The sequence below is a fragment of the Pongo pygmaeus genome, chromosome 13 (genome assembly GCF_028885625.2).
Source record: "Pongo pygmaeus isolate AG05252 chromosome 13, NHGRI_mPonPyg2-v2.0_pri, whole genome shotgun sequence".
NCBI lineage: Eukaryota > Metazoa > Chordata > Mammalia > Primates > Hominidae > Pongo > Pongo pygmaeus.
Genome location: NC_072386.2, coordinates 44,226,169 through 44,239,118, shown reverse-complemented (window position 1 = coordinate 44,239,118; position 12,950 = coordinate 44,226,169). Strand labels below are relative to the sequence as shown.

Genomic DNA, 12,950 nt, shown 5'->3' with positions numbered 1-12,950 from the left:
AAGTTTTGCCAGGTTTTTTAAACACTATTGTTTGCCAAAATTCCATCAGGTGCTAAGGCATACATTATACAAATTTAAATGGTTCCAACATTACAAGATGTTCATTGTAATCACTCATACCCAAATTCAACACGTAAAACTCCCAAGCCTGAAACCATCACCTCCTCCTCGTTAGTTTTCAGATAAGGTGTTATTTATTCTATAAAGAGTAACCTAAACCAAGAATTTCTAGGGAAACACGAAGGGGATGTTTACATAAAACTATCTACAAGGCAGGACGAGACAGTCTGATCACTTATCAGATTCCTTCTCTATGACATCAAGGAACATGGAGAAGTTTTCCTTCTACGCTGGCGAAGTCATGTTGCTCTTATCTATCTGATGATACCTAGGAAACACTAGCCTCCAACCGGAGCCCCTACTGCAAAAAGGCAATCAGTGCCCATTGCCGGGGTCTTCCCAAGCGAAGCACCTCAAAAGCCGCACCGCGGAGTAGAGGTCTCCAGGGGCCCCCACTCGCCCCCAGTGACTGCGCAGCGGCCTCCACCTCCCGCCGGCGCCTGGCCACTTCTCCTCCCCCGCAGTCTCCGCTTGATTTCCATGTGACTGCAGGGAAGAATAGCCCAGCCTTTGTGCCTCTGCAAAGAATGCAAACAAAAATGTACACCATCACCACCCAACAAACGCTCAACTCCGCAAGACACAAAGCGTCTCCCAAATATCGCTTCCCTAGGAACATCCGGCATCCTGGGGCTGCCAAATCGCAGACAAAGGCGCCCATCAGCGCGGGGGGTGAGGGGATTAAGGGAGAGACAAGACCAACATGCTCCCACCAACGGGAGCGGCGGTTAAAAGGGCACCGGTGCCAGGGGTGAGGGACGGGGCACCGGTACCAATTAGCGGCTCGCCTCGGGGTCCCCGCAGCTAAGGCGAGAACGCAAGACCAGGAGCATTGCTGCCCACTCTCTACCGCAACCCGCACAGCCCGGGAGCGCGTAACGGCGGATGCGGCGTCCGGGAGCCGCCCCGGCAGCGGAGAGCAACAGGCTCCCGCGCCCCGGAGGCCTGGTCTGCGCTCCGGGCCCCCAGGCTAACACCCCACCCCCAGCCCCCCGACACCAAGACTGTGCCCCTCTGGGTCAAGGAAAAGGAAAAACTTTTAAACCTCTTAGAGTCAGCGAGAGCAAAAGAAAGGGGTGGGGGGGGAGCTGAAAGGTCCAGGATTATCCATCGCGGGGCTGGGGGGAGTGGAGACTTGCGAGTAGCAAAGGAAACTTCTAGACCCCATCCTTTTAAAAAGCCAGAGCAGCGGCTTCCGCGAAGCGCCGGGCCGCGCGAGGTGGGGCAAGCGCACCGCCCCACCGCCCGCCACCACCCCCACCCCCACCCCCACCCCTACACCCGCGCGCCGAGCCCCGGGCGCCCGCGCACCTTCCCCCCCGGCGCGCGCGCAGGGCGCGGGGGCGCGCCTCGGCCTCCGGGCCGGGGCTCAAGCGCCGCTTACCCGGCTCGCGGCGCCCGCCCAGGGCCGGGACGTGAGGGGGCGGAGGACTAGAGAGCAGGGGTCGCCGGGGCCTCTGGATGCCTCGCCTCGCCCACGCTCGCTGTCTTCTCTTCTGAAGTAACGGCCTGGCGAGGAGCTTCGGGATCAAAACGCACGGACACTCACGCGTGACTGAGAAACTTAATCCCGCGGCGGCCCGACGCCAGCCTCGCGCTCCGCCGCGCCCCCTCCCCCAGCGCGCGCCGCACTTGCGCCGACCGGGGCTGCCGCGGAGGCGGCGGCGGGGCCCAGGCTGCTGGGGCTGCCGTGACGCCTGCGACCGGCGGGGCGGCGGGCGCGCCTTGGCCAATCAGGGGACGCGGCCGAGCAGGCCGGTGCGGGGTTTTAAACTCGCTCCTGGGCCGCTCGACCTGGGGTGTGGGTAGTGGACTTATGAGGTGGTCAGATAAAATATAGGCTGCTCTGTTAAATGGGAATTTCAAATTTAAAGAAAAGGAATAATTTTAGTACAAGTATATCCCATGCAATATTTGGGACGTACTTATACTAAAAAGTTATTGGTTGTTTATCGGAAATTCAAATTTAATGGCAGTCTTGTATTTTTATCTGCCGATTTTGTCAACCTGCGGAAACTGATAGCCTGTTTCTAGTTCCTCAGATTTTCCTTATGTGCACTGCCCTGTGGATGCTTTCTGCGTGGGTAGCTTACTGAATGGCATAGGATGCTTATGAGAAGCGCTTTAATCAGAAGGGTGGGGGCAGTCGTCTTACTTTCTAAGTAACTTTTTGCACATCAGGGTGCATTCTTAGTCTGATGATCCAATTAAAAAGCAAAAACAGTAAACATGGAAAAGTTATTAGAGTTGCATGGCCCCAGGAAGAACAGATATTCATTTCTATTTTGTGCCACTTAAGATTTTCTTTCTGTTATCCTCAATTTGGAAGTCCCACGAATTTTTTTCTGCGTAAGAAACTCTTTTTCAAAATATCCTTCTGATATTAGAGTACCAAAGGATACTCAGAAGTCCAATTTAGAACATTTAAAAGAATTTCTTCTAATATTCTGAATAAAAATACTCTTTTCTCATATTCCTTGGACTTTCAAACACATTGACAGCTGTTGACCTCTCTCTTCCTAGAGTCCTCCCCACCCCACCCCTCCTGTAATTCCATGCAATCACTCTCTTGGTTTTGCTTCTTCCTCTTAGTCAAGGGCGGATGTATGGGCTCTGAAGCTTGTACAATTGGGGACTCTGCTTTAACAACAACAACAAAAAAATCTTTCTTTTGAAAAATTCAAAAAATAAATGCCCATGTAAACACATTCTAGGGTTGCTCCCAGGCAAGAGAAGGACCTGGAATGTTAAGCTACATCAGTTTCCAGGTAGATCTGCCTCTGTCCCCAGGCCACTCTTCAGCTTCTTTGCCTCCTCTCCCCCAATCTTTAGATGCTGGAATTCCTTAAAAATCAGTTACGGGCCCTCTTTTCCTTTTAACTCTTATCTCTAAATACATTTTCACTTCTAGCTTATGATCTAGTAGCTACAGAATCTTACATTTATACCTTCAGATTTATCCATATATTCAAGTGTTTATTTGACTTCCCTGTTTGCTTGTCTCAAACCTAGATTGCAAAAAAAAATGCAACCATGATACTTCTGCTCAAGCCTGGTCATCTTGTTCAGTGTCCCAGTGAATGGAACTGCCATAGATGCTACATGATTCTCACAAACTAGGATAAACCCATTGTGATGCATTCTTATTGTACCCCATGCTTTTGCTTCATAATATTTATCCTACTTTGTAAATATGCATTTAATTTTGTAATTATGCAATGTCTCTTCCCACTTCAACCATAAACTCCATGAAAACAGGGGCTAAGTCACCATTTTATCCTCAGAGCCTAGTAAAAACTTCACACTTGGTTGGCACTTATATGAAATAGGATGAATATACGACTGCGAGAATGAATAATTTGTCCATATAACTTTTGTGTTCTTGTCATAGAGTCATCTCAAGGCATCCCACCTGGAAAGGATTTTCTTATTGCTTAGAAATTCCGAAGGGCTCCTCCTCTTTGAATAGCACTTCTACTTGTCAGTTTTCAAATCTGGTCATTCTCAAATACAAAGGAAGTACGTGCATGAAATGTTAGCTGCTGGGGTAGTGTAGGAGGAAAAGAATTTCATAACTAGCTACTGAAGGAATTCTTTGAGTCCTAAAATTTTAAATGGCATTTTTTATATTGAACCATAGGGAAAGAGCCCATAAAAGTGAATTAGAGGAAAGTTTTAGAAATTTAATTCCCTGGTTTATTGTGGATAAATGAGATTAAAACAAATAATTTTACCTTGGTTTAAAAGGTGCTATTGTTCTAGTCTCCTTCAGCGAAGCAAAGCCCACATGCCCTCTTTAAACAGCAGTATATCAGAGGTTAAAAAGGCATCTTGTTTAGATTAGTCCTTGCATAAAATTATCCAGAGTTTGGGGATAATTCCACCCTGAAGCTTCTCCTTTTGAAGTTAACCCATATAGCTATTGCTCTATTCTCTTTAACTTGTTCTAATCCAGAAAACCTAAGATTTTCTAGAAATCCACCAGGGATATTGCACTAGTTGAAAAAAAAAAAATACCTAAAATAAAAGTTAAAAACATTAAGTTGAAATAAAATCTTGCAGAGAAAGACAAAGTGTAAAGCAGATAGAGTAGAGGTGCTCTACTCTATGGGATGGGTTGAAACCCCATACGTAAGTAGATTAATAATGCTTTCTATTTCATGTTAATACAGGCTCTGGGGTCATTCCACCTATATCCTCAGTGAGGCATTCTCCACGATAATTTGTTTTTCTCAAATTTGAGTCATATTCAGAGGACTTTTATAAGGGAAAAAGTCCTGGAAACTTCTGAGATTGGTTTAAATTATTATTGTTGGTTTATTATTTATTGTTCATCATAATTGAACAAGTACAAATATAAACTATGTATATGATATTATTTTACATTTGTGGCTCCTCTACAACTCTAAAACTAGTGAAAGGCCCAGGTTGTCTACTCAAAACCTTTAACGGCTGCTGAAAAGACAGATCCTGGAAATTAAACTTTTCATCCACCAAAATAACAGGATTCTTTTAGTTGCCTGCTGAGCACACAGTCTTCATTCTGCTTTTTAACAGCAGATAGCCAAGACGTAGGTGAGACCCCCATGCTGGGAGATGTTACTACAGAACTGCAGGGTTAGAACTCTGTATGAACCAAATCCTTTCCCAAGGACGAAGTGATTTGGGGTAATCCTAATAGTGGGATGATGGGCTATTTTTATCACCTTTAGCCAGCAGTGACTCTTATTAATAATGCAGCATTTAAATGCAAACTAGATGGCATGCTTGCCAGTCCCTCTACCTAAGGGATATCTAATATATAACAACTGTGCAGTTTTAGTTTATTATAGTTTGTAGATTTTTTATGTTGTCTACTGGCTGACTGACTTTATGGTTTCGATTTGCCTCAAATGTCTCAATTAAAAGAACAGTTCAGATAAATTTTTTTTTCAGTTTGTTCAATGTTAAAAAGCATTTTAAATAATCCTTAATTTTTTCTCTCCATTGAAAACAAGTCAAGGTTGAAAAAAGAAGATAAAGAAGAAAGAGAAGAACGTTAGGATAATGGATATATATGTGTCTAGGAGAAAGCCATTAGGGGGAGAAAATGACTAAGAGAGAATCCCAGGAATGAGAAAAATGTAAAAAATATTTCTCTTTTGAGAACATACAGAGTAATCTGTCTCTCTTCATATAACAAACTGTTTATAGAGAGATAAAGGCTCTGAAATCTCCAGTGTGTCCGATTAGGCCTCATCTCTCTAAGCATGAAAGAAAGGGCATTGGGAGGTCATGACCTTCTGACCTTGAATTCATTTGCATTTGTACCCACAAAATTCTAACTCTATAAGGAAATTCCAGGAGAAAGCATTGGGGCCAGGTTAATTTTAGGGAGAAACACATCCAAACTGTTCCAGAATCTGTGCCTCAAATTTATGCCGGCTAGAATGACATTTTGAAATATCTTACAAAATATCTTCCCTGTTATGCATACTCTGAGGGCATAAGTGAGTTATCCAAAAAAAAATCAAGAAAAACAATGACAATAGTGAAAAGAATTTGTTCAAGTTGCATAGTATCTTTTAGATAATACCCCCCCTTCGTGATGGCAGAAAGAACAGAGGGGAAAAAATTGAGCTGTTGAAAACACCACTGAGTCACTGGATTACATCTTACCTGAAGCCCACTCCATCTCTTGTCTTTCCACTTGTATGAGCCAATAAATTTTCTTTAGTTCTTAAACTAGTTTGAATTGAGTTTTCTGTTGTTTGTAACTAAAAGCATTCAAACTGATAAAATACACATATTAAGCCATTCACAGTGAGCTAGACAGGTACTTCTAAGTTTCAAGGAACACACTGAGATTACCTCAGTTAGTCGGAGCTTATTAAAGGATAGCTAGGAATATAAGGAAAACATGAGTTTCCACTGGTGAACAGCCAGGTCTCACAGAAAATGTGACATCTTTCTGGTCACAACACAAATGCACAGAAACGAAAGGTCATTTCAGAGGATGCAGCTCCAGAGATGAGATTTTCTTACAGTCTGTGTGATTCTACCATAATTATCATCCAGTATACCTCTGTCCCTATGTATCTAGCTTTTCTTCTTCCTCTAATGTTTGTTTATATTGGGTCCTTGAAAGTCTGGTAATCGTGGATGGTCTGTTTATATGTAATAATGAGGCAGTGAGCAGTGTGGGGCTCTGCACACCGCAAGGCTTTGTTGACTTGTACTTCACTTCCGAGAAAGCATTACACTCAGGGGCTCCTCCATTCCAGAATAAAGAAGTCTTTACTCCATATCCATTTTATGTCTTTTGAGAGGACATTTCTGGATGTTTGCCTGAGAAATAGATGCCTGGCTGCCAGAAGTTACATATGGAAGCTATGTGTGCATGCGTGTGTCTAGAGTGTGCATGTGGGTGTTTATGTGTGTGTATCTGTGCATGCGTGTGGTGGTGGTGATAATGTCGGTTGTTCCAATACCCAGATTTTGCTCCTGACATTTTACTTCCACTCTCCATTGTACCTAGGATTTCAATGTTACCAAGCTTCTCTGCAGTTTTAGTGGATAGAATAGCTCCCTCCTCTGCTGTAGTATCATAGACCTAGGACACTGCTTCTCAAACTAACTGCAAAGGGTCAGGTGATTTGTTTTTTAATTTCCAATGTGTCACTGAGCAATGCACTAAAAATAAATTACTGGAAAAATGACATGCTTGGATGTTGTGTCGGTGTTCAATTGCTATAAAGATTTGTAAAGGTTAAGTTTTAATTTTTGTGTGTGTGGACCAGGCTGCAGACCACACTGTGGGGAGCATTACTCCAGGTGTAATGCATACAGAAACAATGCATCACGCGGATGCTTGTTAAAAATGCAGAATTTCAGCATCACCTCGACCTACTGAATCAGAATCTACAGTTTAACCAGACCCCCAGGTGATTTATATGCACTTTAAAGTTTTTAGGGAGTTTCCATTCCATCTGTTTTTTGTCTTCCAGGAGCGTGCTGCTGTATCTCTACCTAGAAAGCCTTTGCTTCAGAGCTTCAGACAGCTAGCATCTTCTCCTCATTCAAGTCACTGGTCAGATGACACCTCTGTAGAGAAGACGTCTTTGGCTCACCAGTAAGTTAGTAGCCGCTTCTCACCTCACATTGCACTGTATTATTATCTCTGCAGCATTTATCACTATTTAAAATTGTTGCAGTCTCCCTCCTGTCTTCTACCACCATCCAGCTAGAATGTAAGCTCAATGAGAGCAGAGATTTTATCTGTCTAATGTCCTGTCCTTTCCCCAGTGCCAGCACAGTGCCTGGCAGGTAATAGGCACTCCATGCTGCCTACACTCTTCTTCTTCGTTCCTCAGGAATTCTGCTCACTCTGAGCTTCTGTGTATAGCTTTCTCTGTATGTCTCTGAGTCTGTAATAGGAAGCCCAACTCAAACTGGCTTATAAAATTAAAAAGATGTTGGCATATGTAACAGGGAAGGTACAGAGTAAATTCAGTGATTAGGTATAGTTTAGTGAGGGTGCAGGCCCCAGCTCTCTCTGATTCTTCTGCAATAATCAGAAAGAACTTCTGATTCTTCATGTGTCAGCTTATGGCCAAGCTGATCACTAGATAACCATCTCAGTTCCAGCTCTCAAATGCACAGAGAGTGATGTCCAGAGACCATCCATTGCAATCTCTCTCTTTTTAAAGAGTAACTCGGCCAAAAACCTCCAGCAGTATTCCTCCAGCATTCCTTAGGCTGAATTGGATCATAGGCCTGTTCTAAACATATATGCACATGGTATAATTACAAGCAATAAAATGCACAGATCTGAAGTGTACAATTCAATAAGTTTTGACAATTATATACGCCCCCCATAGACGGTAACCAAACCATGATGTAGAATAGCCCCATCACCCCAGAAAGTGTCCTTGTGTCCTTTCCAATCAACCAGGAGTAGTAACAGTGCCTTGCCAAGCCATATTGAAATCTGAAACAAAAGGAACAACAGCAATAGTGATCCTGTCTTTATTTAAGATGTTGATGTTTTATTCATTGTGCATTTTTTACATTTTTAAAAAAATATTACATTAAAATATGATTCCTCTTGATTACTGGGGTTGTTTGGTATTCCCTCCTTTAATTTTGTGCCCAGGAAGACGCCTCATTCATCTTACTTGCCTCTCCCTAGTTCCAGCCCCACAGCTCTTAATTCTCTCCGTATGATCTCTTTGTGTGGTCTTCTCCATATGGTGGCCTTCTTCATGAAAGCCAGACTTCTTTGATGGCAGCTGAAGGCTCCCAGAGCAAATGGCCAAGAGAAGCCACCAGGCCAGCTGCATGCCTTGTCTAATCTGGCCTTGGATGTCACACAGTGTCACTTCTGCCATAGTTCATTTATTGAGGCAGTCACAAAGGCCCACCAGACACACACAAAAAAGGACATAGACCCTATCTCTTGATAGAGAAGTGTCAAGGAACTTGCATGAACCCTATTGCTTTTATAGCCATTTTGAGGGTTTAGTGAATAGCCCTTATTTTTTAATGTTAAATATCCCTGTACAAATTTTTGAAAAAAAATGTATCTTGCATTCAATTTAAAGCATCTCGTCTTTGCCCTCAGGTTTAGTTGATCGTTGGTTTAATTCACCCTGACTTCTCTCAATTTACTCACTGCTGTTTCTAACTCTTCTAAGTTTAGGTTAAGGAGCTGGGGATGAGATGAAAACGAACAAAAATATCTTTTTACTTGGCTGAGTGTTGAAAACTGTCTTCTATTGCAGATCTCCAAAGGCTGGCACTTTCTCTTATGGGGCGGTTTAGTGAATTGTTTGGAGACCTTCTCCACTCTGGCTTCTTCGATCTCTACCTTTTATGCGGATGATGTAACGTTCCTGATGACCTCATAAGATTCCCCTTCAAATCCTGCTTTCCTGGTACACCCCATACAGACTCTTCCTGATAGAGTCCTCTCATCCAAGCAGGCAGTTTTTCTGGGAATTCCTTTCAAAATGGTGCTAGTCTAGACACACTACCTTCCAAGTTGCCTGTAGGTGTCACAGAAAAACTCAGCAACTCAGCCTAACCCAAATCTACAGATTTTTCTTGGACCTGCCATCTTAGGCAATTCTTGGCAGCCTCCCCCATTCAGACCTTTCTAGGATAGAGTCAGGTGATAAACTCTGTGCTCTCCAAACTCTAGGGGATCCAGATCAACTTTCCCTGAAGACTTTCTGCCATGCTGTGTTTCAGTAGCTGCACTCGAAATTTCCTTTATCCACAGTGAAAACAGAAAAAAACTAGTGAAATTGGCTATAGTTTCTGTAGTGCCTTTCTCCTCCAACTTCATTTGCTTCTGACTTACTTTTCTGCATATCTTTTTGTATCTTGCATTTAGTGCTTTTCTTCTAGGTCCAACATTTCTGTGAGTAGTGTGTGAACTTAGCAACCCACTAACCTTGACCCAACCACCAAAAACACATGTTTTCAACTGCTCTAAGGCCATCTTTACCCAAATAACTTTTGCACTAGTTTTCCTGACTTGATATAGTTTGGATCCAACAAATATTTTCTCACATAGTTTCTTCTTCCTGATGTTTTCTCTTCTCTTGGATTCCAAGTAATTCTTCTCTCCTGCTTGTTTCCTCCCAGTCTTCTTTCTGCATATAAAATTTGTTTTAAAATGTTTTATTTTTCTCCATGTTGGTGTTACTTTTATTTTTAGAGCCTTCTGAGAAAGAAAAATTATTCTTATCAAAATGGTTGTACCTTGAAATCTTGGCATTTTGATTATAGCCACTTTATCAAGCAAAATTTTTAATTTATACATTTTGTCATTGCTGAGACTCCCTAGGAAACATGAAGTTTACTGGAGAATAGCCTTGGAGTCAACAACTGGGTGAGGGGATTGTGAAAGTAGAATTGGGCAAAGAGAGGCATCAAATGTTATAGTATGAGGCAAAGGCTTCAGTAGATCCTATATGGTACTCTGGAACTAACAGGGCCCTTTAGAGTTGTCCCACCTTGATGAAAAGGGTTGGCCTTTGGTAGGCCTACAGAAATTGCCTAATTTATTAAAAATTATTCCCAAAGATTGTTTCAACATTATCATCCTTATCTACACCTTTGTGGACTTTGCTTAAACTGCTTTTCCTAATTCTGTAGTTGGTTTTCAAGAGTTTTTCAATTAAAATGTAATTATGTTGAGTGGATTTATTACAGGTAGTTAGACAGGCATGAGCAGGGCAGGAGAGGCCTCTTCCTCCATCCACTAGGAGTGTTGGGTGATGGTTCAGCAATTATTTCATTGCCTCTGTAAGTGTGATACATTGGCAGCCAGCACAAGGGAGAGGCTATTTCCTCATGGTCCACACCTGTTACACTAGAGTGTTCATTGATTGCAGACGCCAGGTGGACACAACTTCCCAGGTGTACACATTAAGAGACAAAATGGCAGAATAATGACTTTCTGGGAATACTCCAGCAGAAAAGGGAAGAAAGCCTCAGAAAGGCATGCGTACAACTTCCTAAACACACTGTGCATGCTCACTTCCCAAGGGTAAGGAGGGCACTGCACATGTAGGCAGTCCACCCTATGGGAAGAATCATGTGAAAGGAGCCAGCCTATAAAGTCCTAGGATCAAGGTTAAACATCACACTTAATCTTCAGGTGCCCGCCTGGGTCTCTTCCAAGCATACTTTCCTTTCTTTCCTGTTTTAAGCCTTTTCAAATACTCTTCCACATACCTGCTCTGAAATTTGCCTTGGTCTCTTTTTCTGCTGTATGCCCCTCAGTTTAATTCTTTCTTCTCAGGACGCAAGAATTTGTTGCTGCAGACCTGTACAAATTCACCACTGGTAACTCAGATAGCTTCCACCAGTAACAGGTCCTGCCAACTTCCCTCCTTTCTATGCACAATGGGCTAGGGCAAATCCAGTCAGAATATTGGTTAAATGGTGCAATCCTGAGTACAGCAAGATTAGGGTACAGTCAACCCATAAAAGTGTTTTCAAGTGGAAGGAGACAAAAGGATGACTGATTCAACCCTAGGAAAACAAAAATAAAGATCAAGTCCAAAAGTAGAAGGAGGGTAATCAACAGGAAAGGTAGTTGGATATCAGGAGCAGGACAGAAACTGGAGTGGGGAAGAAACTAGGGCAGAGGAAGAGTAGGACACAAACAATGCAATTGCTACAAATAGCACCCAGTAACCACAGTTTGCCTGTATTGGTCATTTAGCCTTGAATATTTGGTGAATGAACTTGTTAGCATGGCTTAAAAGTATATAAAAAAGAGGAAACATTTTCATACTTGGGGTTATTTCAAGAGAAAAAGTATAAGCCAAATAGGAAATCAGACCAATATTCATTCTATGTAAAACAGGCCACAATTATAGAATCTAAGAAAGCAAGCCCTGGACTCAAAAAGCTTTAGTTTGACTCTGGAGCCAGGACTTATTTTATTGGGCAAATTTCTTATCTTTCCTAAACTCGTTTCCCATCTGCAATGACAATGACACTATCTGACAGAATTGTGAAGAGTCAGAGAACTAACCCTTGTAAACTGCAAACACAATGCCTGGTATGTAATAATTGCCCATCAGTAGCTAGATATGATGATGGTAATGCTAATGGTGATAATGGTAATGGTGATGATGATGAAGAAGATAAAGTGATTATTATTATTTGAGACAGGATCTTGCTCTGTCACCCCAGCTGGAGTGGAGTGATAGAATTATGGCTCATTACAACCTAGACCTCCCAAGCTCAAGTGATCCCCACAGAGTAGCCGCCAGGGGCTCAGCCTCCAGAGTAGCTGGGGCTACCTGCATGCACCACCACACCTGGCTAATGTTTTGTTTTTTTTTTTTGTAGAGACAGGGTCTCACTATGTTGCCTAGGCTGGTCTCAAACTCCTGGACTCAAGCAGTCCTCCTGCCTCAGACTCCCAAAGTACCAGGATTACAGGCATGAGCCACCACACTGGGCCTAGAGTAATTTGAATGGCACCTGTAACATACTCCTGTCCCCAAATATCTACCTCATTGTCCTGTAAATGCTAATCATTTTCTTCTGGATTTAGGTTGTAAAAATGTTAATGGACCTTGTAATGCAGAATTCTCATAAGCAAAACATTTTTATTATAACAGAAAATTTGCTTCCAGGTCCTTTCCTATATGGTAACTTTGAAAATGATACAGATAAAAATCCGGGCAAAATGCCTGAGTACCTACAGCCTAAGAAGTTTAATTAACTGAACCAAAATCTCAGAGCTACAAAGTATTAAGGTAGGAGTTTGAACTCCTCCAGTCTGACCTTAGAGCAGTGGTTTGAAGTCCTCATTGTGAATCAGAATGCCATGAATGATTTTTTAAATCATTCATCTAAATCCAGATTCCCAATTCCACCTCAGATCTCTCTTTCTGTTTTGTTTAAGTAATTTCCCCCAAATGATTCTAATGTGTAGCAGTGCTGAGACGTACTGGAGGAACCCAGAAAGAAAAATAAAAGGTGAGTTATAGCCAATTTTAATTTGAAATAAAAAAAAATGTATTTCAACACCTGTCTTACTTAGGAAACCTAGCATGGCTGCTACACTCTGGCAAGAATCCGTTCTAGAAACAATAGGAAAACATGGATTTGGAAGTCAATAACAATGGTCGAGGGGCAGTGGTCCCTGCTACTCCAGAGGCTGAGGCAAGAGGATTGCTTGAGCCCAAGAGGTTGAGGCTAGCCTGAACAATATAAGGAGACCTCATCTCAAAACAAACAAACAAAAAACAGCAGCAAAGACATGAGATACCATTGGTAGGTGGGAATCGAATTGCAGAAGCCTCGAGTAAATTAGCTAC

The 12,950-nt window shown here is 42.6% G+C and overlaps 1 protein-coding gene across 22 annotated transcripts in view; it reads right to left on the bottom strand.

Moving 5' to 3' along the window:
* The window catches only part of MPDZ (multiple PDZ domain crumbs cell polarity complex component), a 180,127-nt gene extending 178,311 nt beyond the window's left edge, over positions 1–1,816 (bottom strand). For 10 of the 22 annotated variants that reach the window (XM_063649513.1, XM_063649517.1, XM_063649515.1 and 7 more), the window contains exon 1: positions 1,505–1,815. The gene's annotated coding sequence lies outside the window, so the exon portion shown is untranslated. Of the gene's footprint in view, positions 1–472; positions 639–1,165 lie in introns of all 22 variants that reach the window. The other 12 variants (XM_063649516.1, XM_063649522.1, XM_063649524.1 and 9 more) reach the window with 7 other exon arrangements.
* Positions 1,817–12,950: the final 11,134 nt, after the last annotated feature.